This window comes from Scomber japonicus, chromosome 5, assembly GCF_027409825.1.
Source record: "Scomber japonicus isolate fScoJap1 chromosome 5, fScoJap1.pri, whole genome shotgun sequence".
Taxonomy (NCBI): domain Eukaryota; kingdom Metazoa; phylum Chordata; class Actinopteri; order Scombriformes; family Scombridae; genus Scomber; species Scomber japonicus.
The window spans coordinates 29,588,465-29,610,954 of NC_070582.1; the positions used below are offsets into that span (position 1 = coordinate 29,588,465).

General features: G+C 38.7%; 1 long non-coding RNA gene and 1 pseudogene across 1 annotated transcript; one reads left to right on the top strand and one right to left on the bottom strand.

Annotated features, from left to right (window-relative positions):
• Window positions 1-3,053: 3,053 nt before the first annotated feature.
• On the bottom strand, window positions 3,054-3,615 carry LOC128358295 (uncharacterized). The gene is made up of 3 exons (XR_008321397.1): window positions 3,580-3,615; window positions 3,298-3,357; window positions 3,054-3,106 (listed from the first exon to the last, which is right to left on the bottom strand). It is a non-coding gene; the product is annotated as an uncharacterized LOC128358295 (long non-coding RNA).
• Window positions 3,616-15,079: 11,464 nt separating this feature from the next.
• LOC128359007 (DEP domain-containing protein 7-like) lies at window positions 15,080-22,105 on the top strand (annotated as a pseudogene).
• The last annotated feature ends 385 nt before the right edge of the window (window positions 22,106-22,490 follow it).

The window sequence follows — 22,490 nt, forward strand, 5'->3', positions numbered from 1 at the left end:
ACTAACTCATCATTATTTTTTCACTTCTGGATGTGTAAGATTATTGAGCAATATGCGGCACAAAGGAAAAACTTTGAAGTGCCAGTGACAGTAAAAGACCAAATATAGCTTCATCTCTGTATATGGTCACTAACTCGTGTGTTTTGCCACTATATGCATGTTTGTGTCTGTACCTCTATTTCCTGAAGGTGCTGAGCTTGTGCTTTGGCCTGTGTGGACAGTTCAGTGTGTTTCTGATGAAGCTTGTCATATGCCTCTTTCACTCCTTGATGGTCTTGCTGCTCACTCTTAATGCTATCAAGAAACATTGTCTTCTGTTAAACACACACACACACACACACACACACACACACACACGAAAGACATGATTACACTTTCAGATGTCTTTGTATGAAAAACAACATTTAATGACTAATATTTTTCCTTTTACAATACACGACATAAAAATGTCACTGTCACACTGCCTTTTCCCACACTTTTTTTTCCTTCTACCTCTTTGTCCCAGTTGGTCTTGGCAGCGGTGTAGCTCTCCATCAGTTGGGCCACCTTGTCTTCCATTGCTTTGCTTTTCTCTCGCATCACCTTGTGTTCCTGCTTAAGGGCCTGCAGTAAAATTAATCACCCATGGGATTTTTAATGCAATACTAAATTTTTATGTGTTTATTTAACGTGAACAGAAGGTCTTAAACAGGGCAGTGAGAGAGAGCAGGGCCTTCTTGCTAATACAAATCAGTTGGCTTGTGTCATTTTAATAATGATTTTAATAAATGAATGAATGGGTGAATTAAAAATAAGAAGGGGGTACAGAGAAAAAGAAAAGAGAACAATAAACTGTAAAGCCATAAATGCAGGATAAACACACTATCATTCAGTTGCGGAGTGGATCGTATTCACTAATGTAAATGTAAATGTTGTGATATACAACACCACATTCATCATATTTATGGGCAGAAACAATGGTCTTCATTTATTTCTGTCCTTGTATAAATTCAATCCATAATCGTTTAAATAGACCCTGAAAAATTCCTGATCTGTGTGGGACCAATAGGCGGTGCAGGGTTTTACAGGGAGAAATACAACACATTCTCTTTCACTCAAATCCATTTTGACATACAGCAGTAATCAGAGCGCAATTATAGGAATTATAGAGTAAGATTATGAACACTCCTGAAAGTAAAAAAGACAAGAACAACAAAAATGTTACAGTAGTTTGGCCCATTTTCCAAGAAGCTGTTCTTATTTCATATTCAGCACAAAATACAGCACAGTAAAGGCCACACCAAAAACTAGAAGTGTAACGATAAGTATAAATATATAATTTTAAAAATCATTCTTACACATGTGAATGGTGGAGTCCACAGCATTAATATAACGAGAACAAGTGACAAATAATATTGTTGGGATCACTTTCATAATGATTTGACGGACAACATAATTAGTGACAGCCAATCAGAACAATATTGCACAACAAAATCTGCATCCAGAATGCCAGTAAAACTTTAAAACCTGCATATATGATCTTAATTTTGGAAAATGGATGACTTTTATTTATATTTAATTATTATTAATTTAATGATTTACTTTCGCGACTTTCCAGATAATAAGGATGAATTTGATGTGTAAGTATTGCTACAGTAAAATTCAGAATAGAATTCAAAATCCTTCTCCTCACCTTCAAAGCTCTTAATGGTCAGGCTCCATCATATCTCAAAGAGCTGATAGTACCTTATGTACCTACCAGAACACTGCACTCCCAGCATGCAGGCTCACTTGTGGTTCCTAGTATCTCTAAAAGTAGAACAGGAGGCAGAGCCTTCAGCTATCAGGCTCCTCTGCTGTGGAACCATCTTCCAGATTTGGTCCGGGGGGCAGACACCCTCTCTACATTTAAGAGTAGGCTTAAAACTTCCTTTTTGATAAAGCTTATAGTTAGGGCTCTTAGAGCTCTTAGCTTATGTTGCTATAGGCTTAGACTGCCAGGGGACTCCCATGATGCACTGAGCTCCTCTCTCCTCCTCCCTCTCTCTCTCTCTCTATCCATCCATCTATATCCATTAACATTCATGTACTATTAATGCATTCAATAACCTAAACTTCTTCCCCCGGAGTTGTCTGTGCTTTCTCGTCTCACAGGTAATCTGGGCCTGTAGACGTCCGGATGACAGATTCCAGTCCCGGACCTTCTAGCTTCATTGTTGATTTTCATTGTGCTTCTCTCTCCTATCCTCCCTCTCTCTCCTCTCTACCCCAACCGGTCGAGGCAGATGGCCGCCCACTCTCAATCTGGTTCTGCCCGAGGTTTCTTCCTGTTAAAAGGGAGTTTTTTCTTGCCACTGTTGCCAAGTGCTTGCTCATGTGCGAATGTTGTGTCTCTTTAAAGTTAAAACATGAAGAGTTCGGTTTAGAACCTGCTCTATGTGTAAAGTGCCTTGAGATAACTTTGTTGTGATTTGGTGGCTATACAAATAAAGATTGATTGATTGATTGATTGATTGATAGATAAAGAAGTAAGCGCTCTATTAATTAGATATTATCGTAATTTTAGATCGCTGTATGGTTTTTCTTCTTTAACTTTCTCACTTTCACATCAAATCGAGGTCTACTTTTTAACAAATTATAATTGTAACAGCAAATGATGGACTTTCATGACTCTCCATGCTTTGAGGAGATTTCTTTGAGCTGTAATTGTATTACTGGTACTTCCTGGACTGTCTTTTGCTCCTAATCTTCACTTTAGCTCATTTAAATTAAAGTTTCCACAACAGTTGGACTCATTGTGGAAAAGCTGAAACTTACCACATAATGCAATAATCATGAAAATCAAGTTGCATGGAAGATCCAACCATTATTTTCCTACCAAATTTTCAGCTGAAAGACAAGAGGGACCCTCCCAGAAACAGCATCAGTGTCACTACATCAGTGAATACAACACCAGCGGTACCTGTTGCTTTCATTTACAGTTTAGTCACGTCCATGAATCTGCACACACTGAGACTCTGACCTGGTGCTGCTCTGCGTGTATCTGCAGCTCCAGCTCCACTTTGCTTACAGTCTGCGTCTGGCTCAACAACAGCTGCTGAGTGTGCTGCAGAGACTTCATCACCTCCTTCATTAACATGCACACACACGTACTCAAAATGAAGGTACAGCATGTTGAATTAAGCAATACAATATGACAGTTATTGTACATGACAGTGCAAAATTAGGTTTAGCTTATTTGCTCATCAGTATGTAGTGGTAGTTGTAATTCCAATGGTAAGTCAGACACAAACTTTTGGTTATTTTATAAACTCTCACCTGTTTCTCTGCTCGCACAGCGACGACCTCATCCCTGAGCTTCTTGTTCATTTCAGTTTCCTAAACATGTGAAGCTTCATTTATTAACAGTCGAGGAACAGCTCACATCACAGTTCCCCACAAGCTGTGTGACATACATGAGATCTCCATCCATCTTCCACAAACGATCCACTAATAATAAGTTCCAGCTAATTATTATTGTTGTAATTTGACTGTCATCTTGATGTGAAAGAGATGATTAGCAACTGTGGTGAGAAAACTTTAAACTTGATAGTAATGTACCATGTTTAGCTTGTGGTGCAGCTGCTGCACATGCGGCTCTCTGCCTGTAGGACTCTGGGTCTTATCATGTCGGACTGATGAAGTCTTGGCCTTGATCAGCTTGTTTCTGACCTCCTCCAACTCCTGAGAAAGCACCGAACATTCAAACAGTTAAAACTGACAAAATTACCCAGGTTGATTCCTCCTAAATGCCTCAAGTTGATTACTTAAATTTAAACACTTGGAGATAATAATTTGACATATGGTCCAAACATCAGAAAGACGACATCTTGCCTGAAATAAATAAAATAACAAATGTAAAAAGGCACTTTTCCACACACCTTCTTCAGTGACGCAATGGTTGCTTCCTGTTTTTCATTTGCAGACGTCAATTTGTTATTGATTCTCATGGCCTCATCAACTGTAGAAATAACACACAGAGAAAATAGTCATCATATATATATATATAATGCTATGGCTTAACTAATATTCGCAGACATTATCATTAGAGACACTCATGAGGACAGACAGGAATGAATCTGTAAACCACAAACTCTAAATAAACAACAAAGACATTCAACCTTACATGAGACATTGTAGTTTTATATTCTCATTCTGGTTGTTCTCATAGTGAATAATGATATCATGAAACATTTTCCAGACAGGTAACAGAACATTGCATTTTAAATTAGTCACAGCCATGGCAGCATGACACTAATGCATGACTGTGTCATCCCTTTGCATGAATAGAGATTTAGGAATGTGAAATACATGTTTTTTAAAAGTTGTGACTATCATAGAGATTTTTCATACCTTTACCGCAAAACTTTGATCTTATCTTTTGTTTTTTCTATGCTGTTGAATTTTAATTACTGTACTTATCTGATTTTATTTTATTGCTTCAAATGGCACGTTGAGCTGCATTTTATGTATGAAAGGTGCAATTACAAAAAGTTATTATTAAATTTGAAACTGCAATAGCTCCCTAATAATGTAAAGCCCTCTAATGTTAAAGTCACTTATTTCATATCCCCCATTTGTCTGATTACAAAGGAAAACTACGTTATTTACAGCCATAATACAACAATGTATAAAGTAATGCATATATTGTTGTGAACTGCAGAGAAACTGCTCTCTACTAATGTCAATATTCATAACAAAATACACTATGTAAACATATTTTATTAGTTCTGTCTCCCCATTTATGTAAACTGCTATCATCCACTCAGAGGAGATTCGGGGCCCAGGACTACACATCAGAAGTTAAGCAGTAGGTCATATTAGAGTCTCATCATGCCTGGCTCCTCTATTATCAGCTGATAACAAGGGCAATGAGCTACACTTGACAGCTAGTCAATAGAAATGGATGGCTGAAGAGTAGTAACAAGTCTGATTAACTAGCAGGATGCATATTTTCTTATCAACAGAATAAATCCATGAGTCAACCCTGCTTGGTGTCAGCTGGACAGGCTGTTGGTGTCAGTGTTATGGGAATGTTTTCTTGGCTCACACAAAGCCCCCTTGGTAGCAACTGAGCATTATTTAACACTGAGCACTGCCGTTGACCTGGGAGATCACTTCATAGCCATAAAGTCTACTCTTTATCAAAATTTCCTAGAGGAGTATTTAAAAGTAACATGACAGTGACCTCTGTTCATTACCCAGATCTCAACCCCCAAAAATAATATCTTTTGGATGAAGTGAAAGAGGATTTTTTTTGCCGGAATTAATGTGCTGTTGAAAATTTTTGGAAGGGGCCGAGTCATCCTACTGTATCAAGTCAGATTCAGCACAGACCAGCATCCCTGTGAATTGTTTTCAGCACCTTGTTACACTCATACTCTAAATAATTCAGGCTGCTCAGGGGGCGAAACAGGGCCCCTTCTGTTAGATCTAATAATGTGAACACTGAGAACATTTTAGGTATACTAGCAGGGTAACATTCAGGAGCATGTATTGATGCACTAACATTATCAGTGCAGTTATGTCTGACTTCACAGAAACTGCATTTTGTTCAGCATAGTAAAATCAGCAAACCTAATCAAATCAATTCTGTGTATCCATCCATCAGTTACCATTCTGCTCTAGTTTCTCGTGGGCCTGCTTGACCATGGTGCACTGCCTGGACAGAGCACTGAAACGTTTCTCCACCTCCCCCAGCTGGTTCAGGTGGCTGTCCTTTGACCGACTCTGCAAGGATAGTTTCTGTTCCTACAGTTACAAAACAGACATATAAACAAACGCCCTCTACAGAGAGAAAGAAGCAAGAAAAAAAAGTTGCCATGGTACTGGACATGGTTTGACTCGCATATCTGTGCAAAAACATTGAATTGCACAACAATGTTCTCCGCTCCATATATGTTGCAAGAATTAATCATTTCATTAAATCATAGAGGTATGATGATGAACTATGAAAACATTTTTCTTATCCTTAAAGCAATAATTTAAATTTTTCTTGCTGAACATTAGATGAGAAGATATACACCGCTTTCTTATCTATATGTTAAATAGGGAGCTACAGCCAGCAGCTGATTAACTTCACATAACATAAAAGGAACAACAACAACATAAAGACTGGAAACAGATGGGGTTTACAGATGATTATGTGTGGGACTATTTCTTGGCTGTGAGCAGTGACTTCATGGAGTCTTGTCATCACTTTAGGTGTTGGATTTTGTAACCTTCAGACAGCTCCAGGCTAGCTGTCTTTAAGCTAAGCTATGCTAACCAGCTGCTGGCTGTAGCTCCTTATTCTGCTCATGCGAGCAGCACGCATCTCATGTAACCTTCATTAAGAGAGCGAATCAGCGTGTATCCAAAAAAGTTACTTTCTCCTTTAAGGGGAAGAAGTTTCAAAGCAGGCACAGAATAAGAGGAGGTACAATGCAGAGGCACGTCTTGTCAGACTAGAGTGCTCCAATGAAAATAGCTGTCAGGTGATTGAGAGGATCACAGTTTAACACATCCAGTGTCTGTCTCTTTCAGTGGGATGGAGGAATCAACTCATCGTATGCCTCAGAGCGCTTTATTGTCTTCAAACTGCCATTACAGTTTGATTGTCTGTATCAAGCTGAGCGGATTCTTTTCTTCACTCTTCACTCACTCCCTTTCGCTCTCATTCTCACTCCCTCCTCCCCATCTCCCGACACACCAGCTCTCTTCAACTCCCTTGCTGTGCCACTGTTATGTGAAGAGGGTTAAACCGAGTGAGGCCCAGTTATAAAATATTTTAATAGAGATATTTTCTCTGCTGTGCTGGCAGTTCAAAGTGTCAAACACTCCCTATCCGTTACTCTTGATGAGCTCTTCCGTCCAAACCCGTCCCTCCTTAGCACCATTCCCTCATCCTCCTCTTTTAATTTTTCTCACTCCCACCCGTTCCCCGTCAACAATTTGTACAAGTGGAAGATCCTTCTCTTACCAGCTCACTTGATTTCTTCTCCAAGTTGTACTTCAGCAACTGCAAAACAGCAGTAAAAGAAATTCAACGCGATGAAGAGTTTCCATCCTGATGAGCAGAGCATTATGGGTATACGAACCTTCTTCTCAGCATCCAAAATAATTCAAATAAGGTAATGTTACAACAGTTTCTGCACATTAACCCATCATACATCTATGTACACAGACGCTGAATTGATCTTGAGGTGAGACTGATTTGTCATCTGCTGCTTTGCATACAACACAAAACCCTGTCTGATCTCTTATTATAACAGAACTTTTTATAAGTTAAACAAAATAGTAGAAATATTCAAAGTTTCTTTTGGAGCTCTATTATTATATTTTGTCAAATGTGCACTGACACTTTGTTCTTTTAGATTTTTGGAAACATTTACTATACAACCAGGACTTCATCAGCCAGTATAAGTGGATTTCTCATTCTGGGTAGCCAGACCATCAGAGGGTCACCAGATGACCAAAAGTTAAACAAATACTTCATCTACTTCCTACATGATTTATCAAATGAAAAAAACATGAAAAAGTGAAACACTAGTTGTGCAGCCAGTGACATGGATGATGCTTCACGTATGAAGAGGTCAACATTAGTTATTAAAGATAGGAAACACTGATCTGTACCTGTGCCAGTGTGATTACAAAGACAATCGATTAGACCTGGATCCAACTGCAAGGGTTTCCGTCATTTTACCGGGTAATTCAAAAGCATCAAAACCTTGTTCCGAAAAATCACAGAAAGACCTTCCAAAAATACGCTTAATTAATAAGAAAATAAAAGGTTAATTTCCCTCTTTCATTAAAGAAGTTGAGTCTATACAGATCATTTGTTTTAATATAGAGACTTAATACTGTTATGGATATTCATAAACCCAGTTATTTATTAGGATTAAAATAACGAGTACTAACATGGAGGAATTGAACCGTTCTGTTCCGATTGAGCACGTATTTGTAATTTCGCAGTTCGTCAAGGTACGTGGCAATTAAATCACTTCAATCCCAACTGCCGCTGATGTGAGAATGTGTTAAATTAAAAGAATCCACCAGACCGTGTCGCGAGAATGAACAACACAGCCGGGCCTCGCTATGGCCAAATGCCGCAGTCAGCCTCTCCCAGATAGAATATCAAAAACAGTCTCTATTGTCTGTGTAGCACGGCCGGGCTGTTAAAGTGCAGCGGACTGTGGGGATGGCTATATATCACCTCTGTGGTGTCAGGGCCTGAAGACGAAACACTCTGGGAGCCAGACTGAGTCAGGCCTGTGCACTGACAACTCATGTCTTTGACTCTGGTCAGCATGGGAATCACTTCTCTTTTATAACAGTTTAAGTTCAATGTTAAAATCTGCTTTTCTCTGATTTAAAAGAAAGAAAAAGACAGTAAGAAAGGTGACAGGATGAATGGAAGTGCTGATGTGTGTGTGTGTGTGTGTGTGTGAGACAGAGCGTTGTATGCTCAGTACCTGCAACAATTTGAGCTCCTCTTTCAGGTTGTTAATCTCCTTGTCTTTTAACTCCACGCTGACCTGGTATTTTCCCTGAAATGTTATATTATTATTGTGAGTGTCAAAAAAGCAATAAATACTGAAACACAACACAAAAGAATCCACTCCCAGGGCCAAGATTGTGCAACTGAGATGAGTGAATTTACTACTCCACTAAAAACATTAATTGAAAGAAATGCTCGGAGAATCATGTTGACACTTTTGGATATAAGCCCTTCATACCTTCTCCTCCTCAATCTTTCTTATTTTGGCCTGCAACTTCAGAAAAAGAAAAGAAGAGATGTTTACGTGCGTTGTTAAATGTCTTCATTTAGATCTGCAAACTGCAACCCGAAGAAAAGTACCTGCTTCTTAACGTTTGTGAGCGACTCTGAGTGCTGGTTTGCCACTGTTTCCATTTGATGTTGGAGGGATTCCTGTCATAGGGGGAAGAGTAAAATTGATTAAAATAGTTGATGATCTACATGTTGTTTTTTGTTGTTGTTTTTTGACAGAAAGTTGACGTAGAGCCAGCGAGGCTCAGCTGTACCTTCTCCCACTCCAGCTCCTGCTTCTCCAACACCAGTTTACTGATCTGGTCCTCAAAGCGTGTCTCTGCATCCTGAACCGTGGAGACAGATCATTTACATAAACCTAATACTCAACAAACCTGACCCATCACATATTGCGTAAAGAGAAATTCACAATCACTGAAACAAGAAATAAGACAATAAATTTCGGACGGGGCGACAGCTGGTACGGTGTATCTCTGGAGTTGATCCAAAACTGCAAACTGCATGAAGTTTTTTTCTGCTTCATTCCTCTCTATGTTTTGCAGAAACGCCCGGGAGAAAGAGGAACATTAGAAGGGAGGTGATATTTGTGGAAAGCCATCCCTATCCTCCCTCTTACCCCGCAGAAGGCAGGTAAAAGTCAATTGCTCTCTATATCCATGGGACTTTTTTATGTGCATGTGGGAGCCGGTTAACTCAGTGAGTTGATTTTATAAGTTCCTAATAAACTATGCTACCAGCGTGGCACTGCAAAGAAGGAGGGCACAGGAGATAAAGCTGTTATTTTCCCACTGAGGAATAATTACTGTCTGTGTGTGTGTGTGTGTGTGTGTGTGTGTGTGTGTGTGTGTGTGTGTGTGTGTGTGTGTGTGTATGTGTGTGTATGTGTGTGTGCGTGCGCACATGTTTAAAAAAAAGACACTAAAAAGCTTTATTAAGCCTGGTAATTCATGTAAATCAAAATAGGCAACAGCAGATGAACTCAGAGCTGGGGCCACTGATGCCTTTTAATTGATATTTTGTTATAATATATGATTTTAGGTATGTAGGTATATGCAGGAAGTCATGACTCATATATTTAAGTTGTGGCTTTTCATCTCTTTTCTGTTTTATCGCAGCTCTGATTGGATGCCTTTTACTGGGCATTAAAAAAAACAAAAAAAAACTAAGTATCAGGGCGTGAAAATGTGGAGGTTTATTTGATAGCGTAGTTAGAAGTTAGTTTATCCAAAAGTTTCTCTCATTAAGATAGGTCACATGTCTCTTTTTGTACAGTTTCTGACTCAGAATAATGACAACACCTTCACGTCGGTCTCCACACAGAGCTTTCTCATCTACACTTAAATCTACAAGTAAACTACATTCTCACCAGCTAAACCAGCACTGGTTGTACTGTATTAAAAACAAACCCTGCTCAGGAATGTCCGTTCATGATATCCTCTCGCTTCTTAACCTCTCCACCCCTGCCAACCACAACTACAAACTCCTACTTTGATAGCAGCAGCAGCAGCGCCTGAGGAGGATCAGACTGATGGACCGTCTTAAGTGTGTGTCCCAGTTAACATGACTATAACAATAAAAAATAAAAAATAAAAAAAACAATGAAATTGCAACAAACGACTGACATCCCATTTGGGGCTCCTCTAACCTTTAAGCACACTCAGGATGTGTTGTTAGGTTGAAACTACTTGCTGGAGGGTAGAAACCAGTTTTTTTTCTCCTCTTTTTTTCCTTTTTTTAACAAACAAATGTACTTCCTACTTAATGGTCAAGGGCCAAATGGCTTCTTTGACCTCCATCTTGACATAATGTGCATCAAACCCAGCTTAAAGGCAGGTAGCTTTCTCTATGGACGCTATCAAACCAACTCTTATCCACTTTTCTGCTAAATTACACACTCTTTAACTAAAAGAAAGCTGTTAGTGTCTCAGTTTCACTCAGTAAACACTGATAAGATGCAGAGGAATAATCATTATTTATTTTATTGTAATCATGTTTTAAAATATTCTATTCCCTATTATCAATTTTATTTGATATTGTCTTGTTTTTTTAATCTATTATACATTTTTTTTTCTGTGCATTACTCTCATATTGTTTAACTGTTTATGTTTGTGCCATCTTCTTATCAGCTACTCAGTCATCTGTAAAGCACTAGCATTAGCCTCTCACTAATTTGATCACAGTAACTGTACAAACACATAGGATCAAATACATTTGCTCTAGATGCTGAAATAAAAAGAAAACCTGCTGGTTCTCACATCAGGTGCAAACACAAACATTGTGTAGTGACGCTGTTCTTTCACAAGTTGGAATTTAAATTAAAAGAGAGCTCCTTTTTCAATAAGGCATCGATAAAACAAAAAACAAAAAGTATGTATACTTTCAGCTCCTAGTATACCCTTCGAATGTGCAGCTCCTCTACAGCTTCAAGTAGATGGGTTTTAAATTCCAGCAGCTGGAGTAAGATGGTGCCTCCGCTTTCTGTTTGACACGGGGCACCAGGCAGAGGCAGCTCATGCAGAGTCCCCGGTCCACCTGCCTGCGTAAAAATTATCAAAATTTTAATTTAGCTAAGCAGAGAGACTCCCTAAATGCATCAGAAACATATCAGTTTGGTACTTTTGAGATATTCAAAACATGAAGTTAGACGTGCAGACTGTAGGACAAAGACAGTACATGCTTGGTGTCATTTCCTGCTGCATACTACAAGAAAAAAAGCTAGTCAGTAAATATAAATACTGCATGTGTCCAATCTTAGCGTTTTTCTAAATATCAGGAAACTTCCAGAACTTTTATTTCTGGTACCAAAACTGAGAAAAAGTACAATCATTTGAAACTTATAAATAAGTGTATAAGTAAAGAAGTTGATGACTGTTATGTGCTTTGTCTTCTACTGTCAGACGTTGTAACTTACAACAGTGTGGGGGCGGAGTGCACCAGAGTCTCCGCTGAGATCCATCGAGTTGTTTCAGGGTCGGCCAAGGTCCTGCTGGGCCTCTTCTCCCTGTTAATCAAGAAAAAAAAATTGTTGAAAAAAAGGTTAATAGAATAGGCAGTTTAATAAGCAGTAATGCTCTGCTCAGCCACTTACAGTATAATTACTTCCTCATCTGCAAGTTTTACTGCTAAATGATTTTTATTAGAAATAACAGGCTCTGGACATTAAAGCCTGGTAATGTGTCTCAATCACTACAATCTCACCTAATGGCTCTGAAATGACTGTTAGGATTTTTTTTTCTTTCTTTGTTTTACACCATTGCTCTGAGAAGATAACACCTTGACAAGCCATCTAGGTTCAAATGAACCAGCCCATTGACACAAATAGGGGTCAGAGCAATAACACTGAATGGACAAATTGTGCTGTCAATGCTTTTTAAATTATCTAAGTTATTTAATTTGACCTGTGGATAATCCCCTGGAAGTGTCTCTGTCGCCTCAATATAACCAAGAAACTGACACACACACACACACACACACACACACACACATACAAACACACTGAATACACACACACATGCTGCAAAATATGACTATTTAAGTGGGAGGTCTCCACTAGCCACTGATCTCTTAATAGAACCAGACCTTTTTTCTCCCATTTAACCTGCACTGGTATCAATCATGTTGGAGAATTAAATGATCCCTGCTAGAATTGGCTACTATCATAAACTGACACCGTGACCCCCAGGCTGAGGAGGGAGGGGATGATGTGCAAAAACCTGTGTTAGTGTTTCAAAGCGACGGTCTACGTGTGCGCGCTGCGTCTTTTTGTGTGCCCTAGTGCGACCGAGGGAGTAAACCACAATGTCTTTAATCGCATCTCTTGTGATTCACTTGAGCAGGTATTAACCACCATCTCTAAGCCATGAAAAGACAAATTAAAAGAAGTGCCATCCATTAAACGGGCACATTTCTATCAGGCGACGTGATGTCTGCATTACCTTTAGGCGAGTTATGTCAGCAACTGTTCTGCAAGGCACAAAGGAGAGAAAGTTAAACCACAGCCTTAAGATTGTTACACATGTAATCACAGCACATACATCAGCAATGCAGGGGGCAAAGTACTGCAATACTTACCTATATTACAAACATTAGTACAGTGGTTCTTACTATTGGAAGGTAGGGCTGGGCAATATATCAATATCACAATATTGTGATATGGGACTAGATATCGTCAAAGATTGTTGATATTGTAATAAGATATAAGTGCAGCAGTATTTTCTTGGCTTGAAAGGCCATTTTCTAAACTTACCTTAACTGTTTTAGCTTGGCCTTTACCCACTTTCATTATATCCACATTATGAGCCAAAACTGCAAACTGCAGTAAGTTTATTCTTGGTTAATTCCTCTGATGACTATCTCAATTTGCAAATAATTTGTGAAAGCACCGATAGTCTTCCTAAAGTCAGCCAACTGTGAACATTTTTAAATCCAGGTTAAAAACACTTCTCTTTTCCTTTGCTTGTGATTGAGCTCTTTTTAAAGCACTTTTAATCTTTAATTTGCACAGTATGTCCTTTTAATGATTTTAAAGCAAATCATTATTTTATGCTGCAAACTTATATTTAATGCTCTATTCTAATCTAGTTTTGATTTTACTTTTCTTTCTTTTTATTTTCCTGTACTTTGTTTTTATTTTGTATTTTTAGTGGGCATGTTTTAATGTTTCCTTTTTCTTTCTTTTTTTTTTTTTTTTTTACTATTATTGGGTTTCATTTTTATTTTTCAAATTGTATGTTTTTTGTTTCCAATTCTTACTGCTAAATACTTGTTTTTATGTAAAGCACATTGAGTTGCCCCTGGGTATGAAATGCGCTTTATAAATAAAGCTGCCTTGCTTTGCCTTAAGTATTGTTGAAATATATATATCAAAGTATTTGGTCAAAAATATTGAGATATTTGATTTTGTCCATGTCACGCAGCCCTAATTCGAGAAAAGAGCAGAAAAGATAGCAAGCTCGTTGCGTCCTCCTCTTTAAAAGGCAGTACTAAGTATATGTCCTTTTAACATTACTTGTGTTATTCATAGTATGCTAATTCACATTCATACACTTTCACCTCGTTCAAGTAGAGTCTCTTCTGTTTCCAAGCTAACATTAATTAATTTTGTCTAGCATTCAAATATGTGTTTAGTTGACTTAGTGTTAATTAGTTTGCTAACCAACCAACAGTTTTAGCTTATGTGTTCAGTCGAAATACATTTTCTCAAGACGTAAACTTTTTTTTTTTTTTTTACATTAGCTTAAACTTGAATGTTAGCTCAACCGAAGCTAACGTTTTGCTAACACGAGCTTTCAATTAGCTAACATAACCTTCACCCCCAAACTAATGCAGTTTATCCATAATTTTAAAACGTTGCTATTTAAAAAAAAAAAGTTTACATGTTTGAATGTTAACATATATGTTCCCGGGAATTACATTGTTTATTGTTTTAAATGATTTAGCGCAGTAAAAGCTTTGTTTTCTGAACATACAAAACCTTTAAACATGGATCCCAGCAGCTGCCTTCAGGTACCTCCACATAAAATTGGTGTTAGCGGTTACACAAATGAAAAACATATCACCTAAATGTCTCTAACAAGGGGAAACCACATAAATTAACTGTTTTAAATTATGTAAAAACGCGATTTTCATGAGGACAGTGCTCTTCATACTTTTGGCATTATTGTTTTCCTCCTTTCTGTTATTTTGCAGTTTCAGCAGAGGTTACAGGTGGTGGTGGGGGGGGGGGGGGGGGGTCATACAGCATGCATAGGCCTTTGGTCTACTTATCTGAATAGATTACATTCTGTAAATGGTTCCAACGAAAATGCAACGAAGCTGCTTGTATGAATTAACTAAAATATTGGCAATAACACTACACAATATATCACTTTTGCCATAATTGACATGTATCTGCATCCCCTCCAACATTGCTCCCATCTCGATTACATTAGTAAATTTGATTTTTCCATGGGTACATGAAGGCAGCATCGGCTACTAATCAGTTATGCGTCAGTCTTTTCTCATTTGGTAATATTTTTAGTGTATTCAAGCACGTAGGTCAGACAACACCGTGCTGTCTTATTTTAACTCTATAAACAAAAAAAGACAGATTAAACTGGTTCTGTGTCACAGAGATGGATGGGCTCTGTGTGGCTTAGCGATTGGCGCCATCTAGCGGTTGGATTTTAAAACTACACAAACTAGAGGGGCCTGGACGTTTCCTTGGACCGAGTTTGCTTACTATTGTTTGTCTTCCCATCAGGTGCCAACCAAAGCAGTGTTTCCCCAACTGTTTTTCACCAGTGGGGAAACATGGCTTCAATCAAGGAAAGAGCGGCGGCGTTGAACCTTTCAGAGAAACTGTGTGTGAGACCTCAAGGTAAATGAATTAACGCATTTCAACGAGGTGCTGCCATCTCTGCAGCTAATGAAAGCCTGTTCATTTAGTTATATTCCTCTTCCTATTTCTCCATCCCCTGTCTTTTGTCAAATCTGTAGCCTAACCCAGCCCTGCACAGATCATGTGTAAAATATGAAGAGACTAACTTTTTCCTTGGATCATGTTTCTCTGTGCCTGTCTCTCAGCTCCTGGTGGGGCCAGCAAACCAGTCCAGTCTACCCCTTTGTGGAGTGGCCTAATCGTCCACCTCAGGTCATCTGTGACAGTGAAGCGTAGACGAGTCCACCTGAAGTCCCACAGTGACTGTTTCCTTGGCTCAGAGGCTGTGGATGTGTTGGCAGAACATATAAACCAAGTGAAAGGCTTGGAGGGTGTGTGTGTGCGCGCTGGTCATTGTGTGCCATTTTCTCAAATTTTACTTCAAATAATTGGGTGGATCTTTTAATTGTCCCGTTTTATATTTCTGACCCAAAAGACATTCAAGAGTTTTCATTTCCACTTTTTGTTAAAATTAAAGGTGCTGCCTCCTCACGGGACAAAGTGGTGTTGGTGTGCCAGGCTCTGCTGGACTGCAATGTGTTTGAGGCAGTTGGAACCAAAGTGTTTGGCAAAGACAAGAAGCAGGATATGTTTCAGGACAGCAAGAGTGCTCTTTACAGGTAAGATACACACTGATCTGATTACTCCCTCTTCAGCGAGATATTCTTTCATTATGTCACAGGCAAAAATGCTTTTCCTGGCTGTCGCCCACACTGGCTGGGAATATGTGAACCTTTTATGTGCCTTTTTAAAATGTCACACGCAGGTTTGTAAACGTGCACACTCCCTCGGTTGATGAGCTGGAGAGAGGTGTGCTTGTGAACGGGATCCAGAAGCTCTTCTGCAGTGCTCCTTCAGATGGGTATGAAGTCTACATCATTTTAAGTTTAACTTCAGTGTCTGTTCTAATTTGGCGTGTCTTAATTATGACATTTAACCATTAATCAATGTTAAGAACTAGAGCCCTAAAAATGCTTTCCAACATCTCTCAAGCTGTCTGCGGTTTGCTTTTCAGGCAAGAAGAGCAGACATTTCCCACCGGGTCACATGTTTCGATGCCTACCCCTGTCAAATTTACTCAGACGTGCATAAAAGCCAACCAAGTGGACACTCCTGTCAGTGCCAGCCTGTCACTGGAACCCATGGTGGACTGTCTGAGTCTGAGTCCCAGCAGAGTGCAGACAGACTCTGTTTTACCACAATCATGTAAGACATGTCTCATCGTTTTATGCTTCTTCTCATACATTGAGGGGCTTGTTTAGGTTTCAGGTGAAATTCAGTCCTTCTTATAGTAGTAGATGTGTGAATGAATCATTTTTTCTCCATATTATTACACATTTACTCAGGAAACATTCTGGGCAGGTCGCCTGTGCATCAGAGTAATGAAATGTGAAATGCAGTTGGGTTTTTGTTGTTGTTTTTTCACCACCAGGACTGAATTTGTGTTATCACTGTATTTTAAGAGGCAGATCTGAGTTTTACAAAGTACACTGATTGGACACTGTATTAATGCCTAAGGGTTCTTGAAAACATATAACTGCCAAAATTTTCCAATTTTAGAAGATTATTTCACATCAGCACAGCACTGACCACATCACACTGACTATTGATTTTAATAATATTCCTCATTGAAAGGTAAGTTATAGTAATGATTGAAGAAGCCCTCATGGTCGTTTTGTACATTTCTAAAATCAAAGACTAAAAACCTGAGGGGGGGGGGGGGGGGGCATATACCAGAGTGTGTTTTAAAAAAGAAATTTTTTACAACATTATACAACAGTATAATATGTTATAATTTACTCTGCTCCATTCCTCAGTGGTAGATGAGGTGTGGAAGGAACAAACTCTGCTCAGGTTGTTAAACCTGGTGGAGCTTCCCCTGCTGGAAGGAGTGCTTCAGTGCATCCACACCCCATCCTCCTCCCTTCCATCACACCTGCTGGCTCACAGTAACCCAGATCTGATTTACAGCAGCAATCACCTGGACAGACAGATCCTCAAGGCCTTCAGGGACTCTCAGTATGTTTGGTTTACTCAGTTCTTTTAAGTTTTCTTACTAATTTAACTGTTTCCTGAGTTGCTATGAATGCAGATTGTATTTCAGTGTTGTCTGCAATGAAGTTAATGTAATTAAAATAAACTTACTTATGTCCTCCTGCAGGGAGGATGAGTGGTTCTGTGCAGCTCTGGACTGTCTGGACTTCCTCCCTGACCAGCCAGTGGTGGAGGTGAGCAGAGAGCTGCCTCACTGTTTCCCTCAAGATCAGGAGAGCTGTGAGCCAGTGCCAGCTGATGCCAGCAGTGCCCAACATGGAGGTAAGAGGGGGCAATCATTCCTTTTTTTGAGATAATCAGAGAGTGCATTCAGTGTCAGGTTGTTTTCAAGTTGAGGGTTTGTGTTTATGCATGCAACTGTGCTGTTTATGATATTGACACCAATTATCATGTACAGTATTCATTTTCATCTCTGGCTCCAGGTGATAACTGTGACGAGCGGTGTAAGCTGCTGTTGTATGGGACACTAGTCAAACACTACAGCCATACAGACAGACCTCCACTGCTGCCCCAGCACATGACTGACATCTACACAGCCATCACTGACCTGCTGGGTAAGAATTTGGGCTGTGGCTCACAATAAAACCTGATGGTGTCACTTGTTAGATTCCCATTGTTGTAAAAGAGCTTGTTTCTCCAACCAAAGTACCAATATGCCAACTTAACTTAAACTCAGTCAGTGCACAGAGAACATCAGAACATCCTTCCTCTGCTGTCTCTTATTTCCATGTCTTTCCCAGTTAATGCAAAGTTAAGCATGGCTCTCGAAGCCCTGCAGCTGTGTCTGAAGCTGCTGCCACCCAGCTGCAGAGAGGAGCTGCGCAGGTTGCTTACATTCATGGCTCTGGCAGCTGACCCGCAAGGAATAAAACTGGACAAAGAGGTAAGAACTGGTGACTAAATCTTATGTCGAATCATACTTTCCTTTTTAAATGGCCAAGGAAAGAATTTCCAAACCTAGAAAGTCATCACTATGGTATACAGCAGTGAGCTTGTTTCAACAATTGTATCATATTTGACATTAAAGATATGCTGTTGAACCTGCAGATGGAGAACAGATTGGCAGTGAAGCGCTCTTTCTCCAGGGCAGTGCTCCACAGCAAAGATTACTCCAAGGAGAACGAGGACCTGATGGTGGTCTTCATGCTCAGCAACATAAAGGAAATCTTTAAGGTAATGAAATGTTTTCAGAATATATTAATTTAAGCCCTAGGTTCTGTAAAGGGGTATTGTAATGTCATACTTTCCAAAAAACTTTAAGTTAGGGGACTCACAAGAGACTGTGGCGATGGTCAAAACTAAAGAAACCCATTTTGATAGCATTTTTTCATTAGTCCTTTCCTCCATGGTAAATGTCCACATTTGAAGCTCCACGCCCCCAGTTTGCAATATGTCTTTCTGTCGTGAATCTCAAGGTCCAGACTGTTGAGTTAACCCTGATGACATCATTATGACATCACCAGGGGTCATTTTCTCAGACTTGACAAAGCACTTCCACAGCCACAGACATAATGTCACTGTGCCTGAGTAGTATCCCCAGTACTAGTAAACTGACCTTTTACGACTTTTAATTAAATTTGAGCTATTAAATTAAATTTTAGGCTATTAAATCAAAACCCAACATCTTGTACAAAGGGAAAACCAGAATCTGACCCAATAATGTGTCATAAAAGGTCAACAAAACATTTGCTTTGTTGGCTTGAGGAAGACTTTCATGTGTTTATTTGAGCTTTGACTTTCAGCGGTGCTGTAACTCATTGTTGCGTAAACAAATTGCTCAAATTGAGTTGCAAAATACAGTTTAGGAAATGCTGTTAGACGTTTGTGTAAGGGTGAAAAGGAGAAATGGGAGCTTGTACCGAAAGAACAGACAGTTTCCAGCTGTGCAACTGAATCGACAAATCATTTTCTGTCATTAAATAATTTGCCGACCAAGACTTTCTTTTCTCTTTGCTCCAGATACCAGGGGCTCTGCACAAAGGAGTGAGTGACAAGCTGGCTGGCATGGTACAGGGGAAGCAGCCAGATGTGACTGGTAAATGCCTTTTTTATGAGTGACAATCTAACACAAAACACTTTGATAACAGATGAAAACACCAATCTCTGTTAAATATTACATACATATACAGTATGAGAATAGACTGGGACATGGTAAAAATCCTAACATCTCAACAGGTTGTAGCTGTTGCCATGCAGCAGCAGGTTTCACTCCAAGATGGATATGTTATGCATAAAAAAATGCTTCACTAATTGACACCAACATGACATCTTTTATTACGCTGAAGAGTTCAGACATAAACTCAAAATGACACGTCTGGGCTTGAGGATGTGGTTCCACTAAAGCATCAGGGATTTCACAGATCATTGTGGCCTTCATGCCTTCATTACATTTGGGAATGTTTATTATTCAGATTCTTGATGATACCAGATAACTCGTAATTTCCATGGTATTTCAGCTGATAATGGTTCTGCTATTTTTCATTTCAGCGCAGTACCACCTCATGTCAGGTTACAAAACATTGCTTTATTTGTATCTGTCATGATTTATTACCTAACATAAACACTGTACTGTTTCCAGATAGCTGGAATTACTGAAAAAGAACATGCAGTATTTTTCTTGGCGTTGCATCTTGTTCATATTTTTGATCCAGGTGGTAGTTCCTTAAAAACTTCCCCTCTAAGATACAAACATTTCTGTTGCCTCTAGTGAAAAAGTTACTGTCAAGGATATTAATATAATACATTGAAAATATATTATATACCAAATATTTTTCTTTATTTGAACATACTAGATTATGTCAAAATCTTTTATACTTTTGATATAATGGGCAATCTTTTTGGCATTGCCAGCAATCCATTAAAACATTTTATGTGACTATTGTCCGTAACAGCTGACTGTAAGATAAAGTGTCCAATTTCAAAATGCAGTTCCTCATTTAGAATAAAACTAAAATGAGCATTTCTTCCTTATTTCATATATTGGTTTCAAAATCTCCTTCTCTTAAAATGACCCCACCTAACTTTTTGCTGATTAACAGCCTCTGTGGCCACAAGTGACAAAATTGGGAGTTAAAGGTAAATGGTGACTAACATACTAACATACGTAGAAAAGAGTCATAAAGTGATAAAATGAGTGAAGCAATGTTAGTGACACAGCAATCTATGTACCGTTTGCTAACATTAGACATCATATGATTCTAATCATACTACACCAAGGGAGTGTGTAACAATAGTCAATTTAATTGAATTGAGAATGTGTATTTTATTGCTCATGAATTGCTCCGAACACATATTTTTATACAACCATGGCTCAAATTATGTGTAAGGTGAAAGGGGTTGTGCATTATGAGAAACCCAAAGAGATTCAACACCCAATTCTCTGCAGTCCCACTCAGATCTATGGAGCATTTAAACATCTTTCAGCTCATTGTTTTGGTTTTACAGCTCACAACTTCAGTGTTTTGGTTCACTGTCATTGCTCTCATCAACCTCTAGTAAGCTTTAATAAACCCAGTGTACACCACTAGCCCAACACCAAACTGGATACAGAAAAGGTTAGCAACTAGCTGCTTCACAGAGTGGAGTATTTATAATTGCTGTGTGTCTCCAGTGTGTTCTGCTCAGTCCAAGTGGCCAAAGTCCCAGATGTTACAGTACTTGGCAGTGTCAATAACTTTATCTGAATAGAATCTGTATACAAAAAAAATGCACTTCAAAGTACTTTACAACAAAATAGGTGACATACACCAAAAGTTTCACTTAAAAAATACATAAAATGAAGATAAAAACATGGAAATGTACATAACATGGAAAATAAAAGCGATATGATAATATTCCTAAACATGAATGTGTACTTCAGTGGTGGTAATTTGAGGTTCCGCCATGTGTACACAATCTGTAAATTGGTCTCTGAAGCCATAAGCAAACAGAACCTCCTATTTCCCAAGTTTTAGACATAGACTCACAACTGATCTTGATTAATGGAAATAAGCCTCTTTCAGCTTACCTCAGATTATCTTCCCACAGGTTTACCCTTACTCAAACTTACTAACCACTGAACTCAGCACCTGTGTAACATAAGATGGGAAATAAACCCACTTGTTGATAATAAAAATAACATGAAATAAAGTGAAACTACAATACATAGAGTGCATAACATAAGATGTAAGATAAAACCCACTGATACATAAAATAATATACATACAGAATAATAATAGTAAAATAAAAACAAAGGTAAAATGTAAAATGTATAAAATCAAGTAAAACACATTTGAAAAGAATTGCAGTGGTGCGAAGCAGACAGAGTGGCTAAAATGTAGTGGTAAGCTTATAGTGAATATTTAGCGAGCTGGCTTCCCTTATATCTAAAGGTGAGATGTTTCTTATTTTGGGGAAGTAATTAACAAGGATGGCATCCCTAGTTGCCGCCATTAGGCTGTTGCTGATGGGAAGTTCATGAATATGGTATCCTGTATTTCCTTACACTTTAACATTGTGTGTTTCTCTTCTCTTCTGTTCTTCAGGCTCTGCATTCTGTCAGCAGGTCTCCAGCAGAACTTGCACTGACTCTACAAAGAAGACCACCAACCAGGAGCTGTGGGCTCTGCTGAAAAACATCCACTTGGACACCAAGATCTCAACCAAGGAGAGAAAGCGTCTGCTCAGACAGTTTTACCAAGCCCACCCTGAGATATTTAACCAGTACTTTGGTGAATCTGCTGTTAGTGTGCTGTAGATGTATGAACCAACGTTTCCACTCTGTGTTCTGTAGCCACATACAGTTTAACCAATAGAAAGAGAAGTATATACTCCTTTTCTTTCTTTGTAAATAGTTATAAACTGACTCTCAGAAAAGAAATGTGATATGTGATATCTATAATATGTTGATGAAAGATACCTTCAGCATGTTTTTGCACTTGTATGTGTGTAATTAGTTTATCATTGAACAAAATCTAAATAAACAGTTGAAATATTCTTGGATGTGTTTCTGTGTCATAGAAATTTAGAACAGAAATATTATATTCCTGGGGATAAACCTGAACATTTTAGTTTATTATGGGTACAAATTGTGTTTCTCCAAACGGTTCCAAGGAGCCCCAAGTGTCCTATGTTGATCCCAGGACCATTGCACTCATGTAACCTCAGGAACATCTGCATATTGCACATTTATATATTGCAGATTTAGTTACACAGAGCTTGTATTATTTATATTTTTTATTTGATTTATTT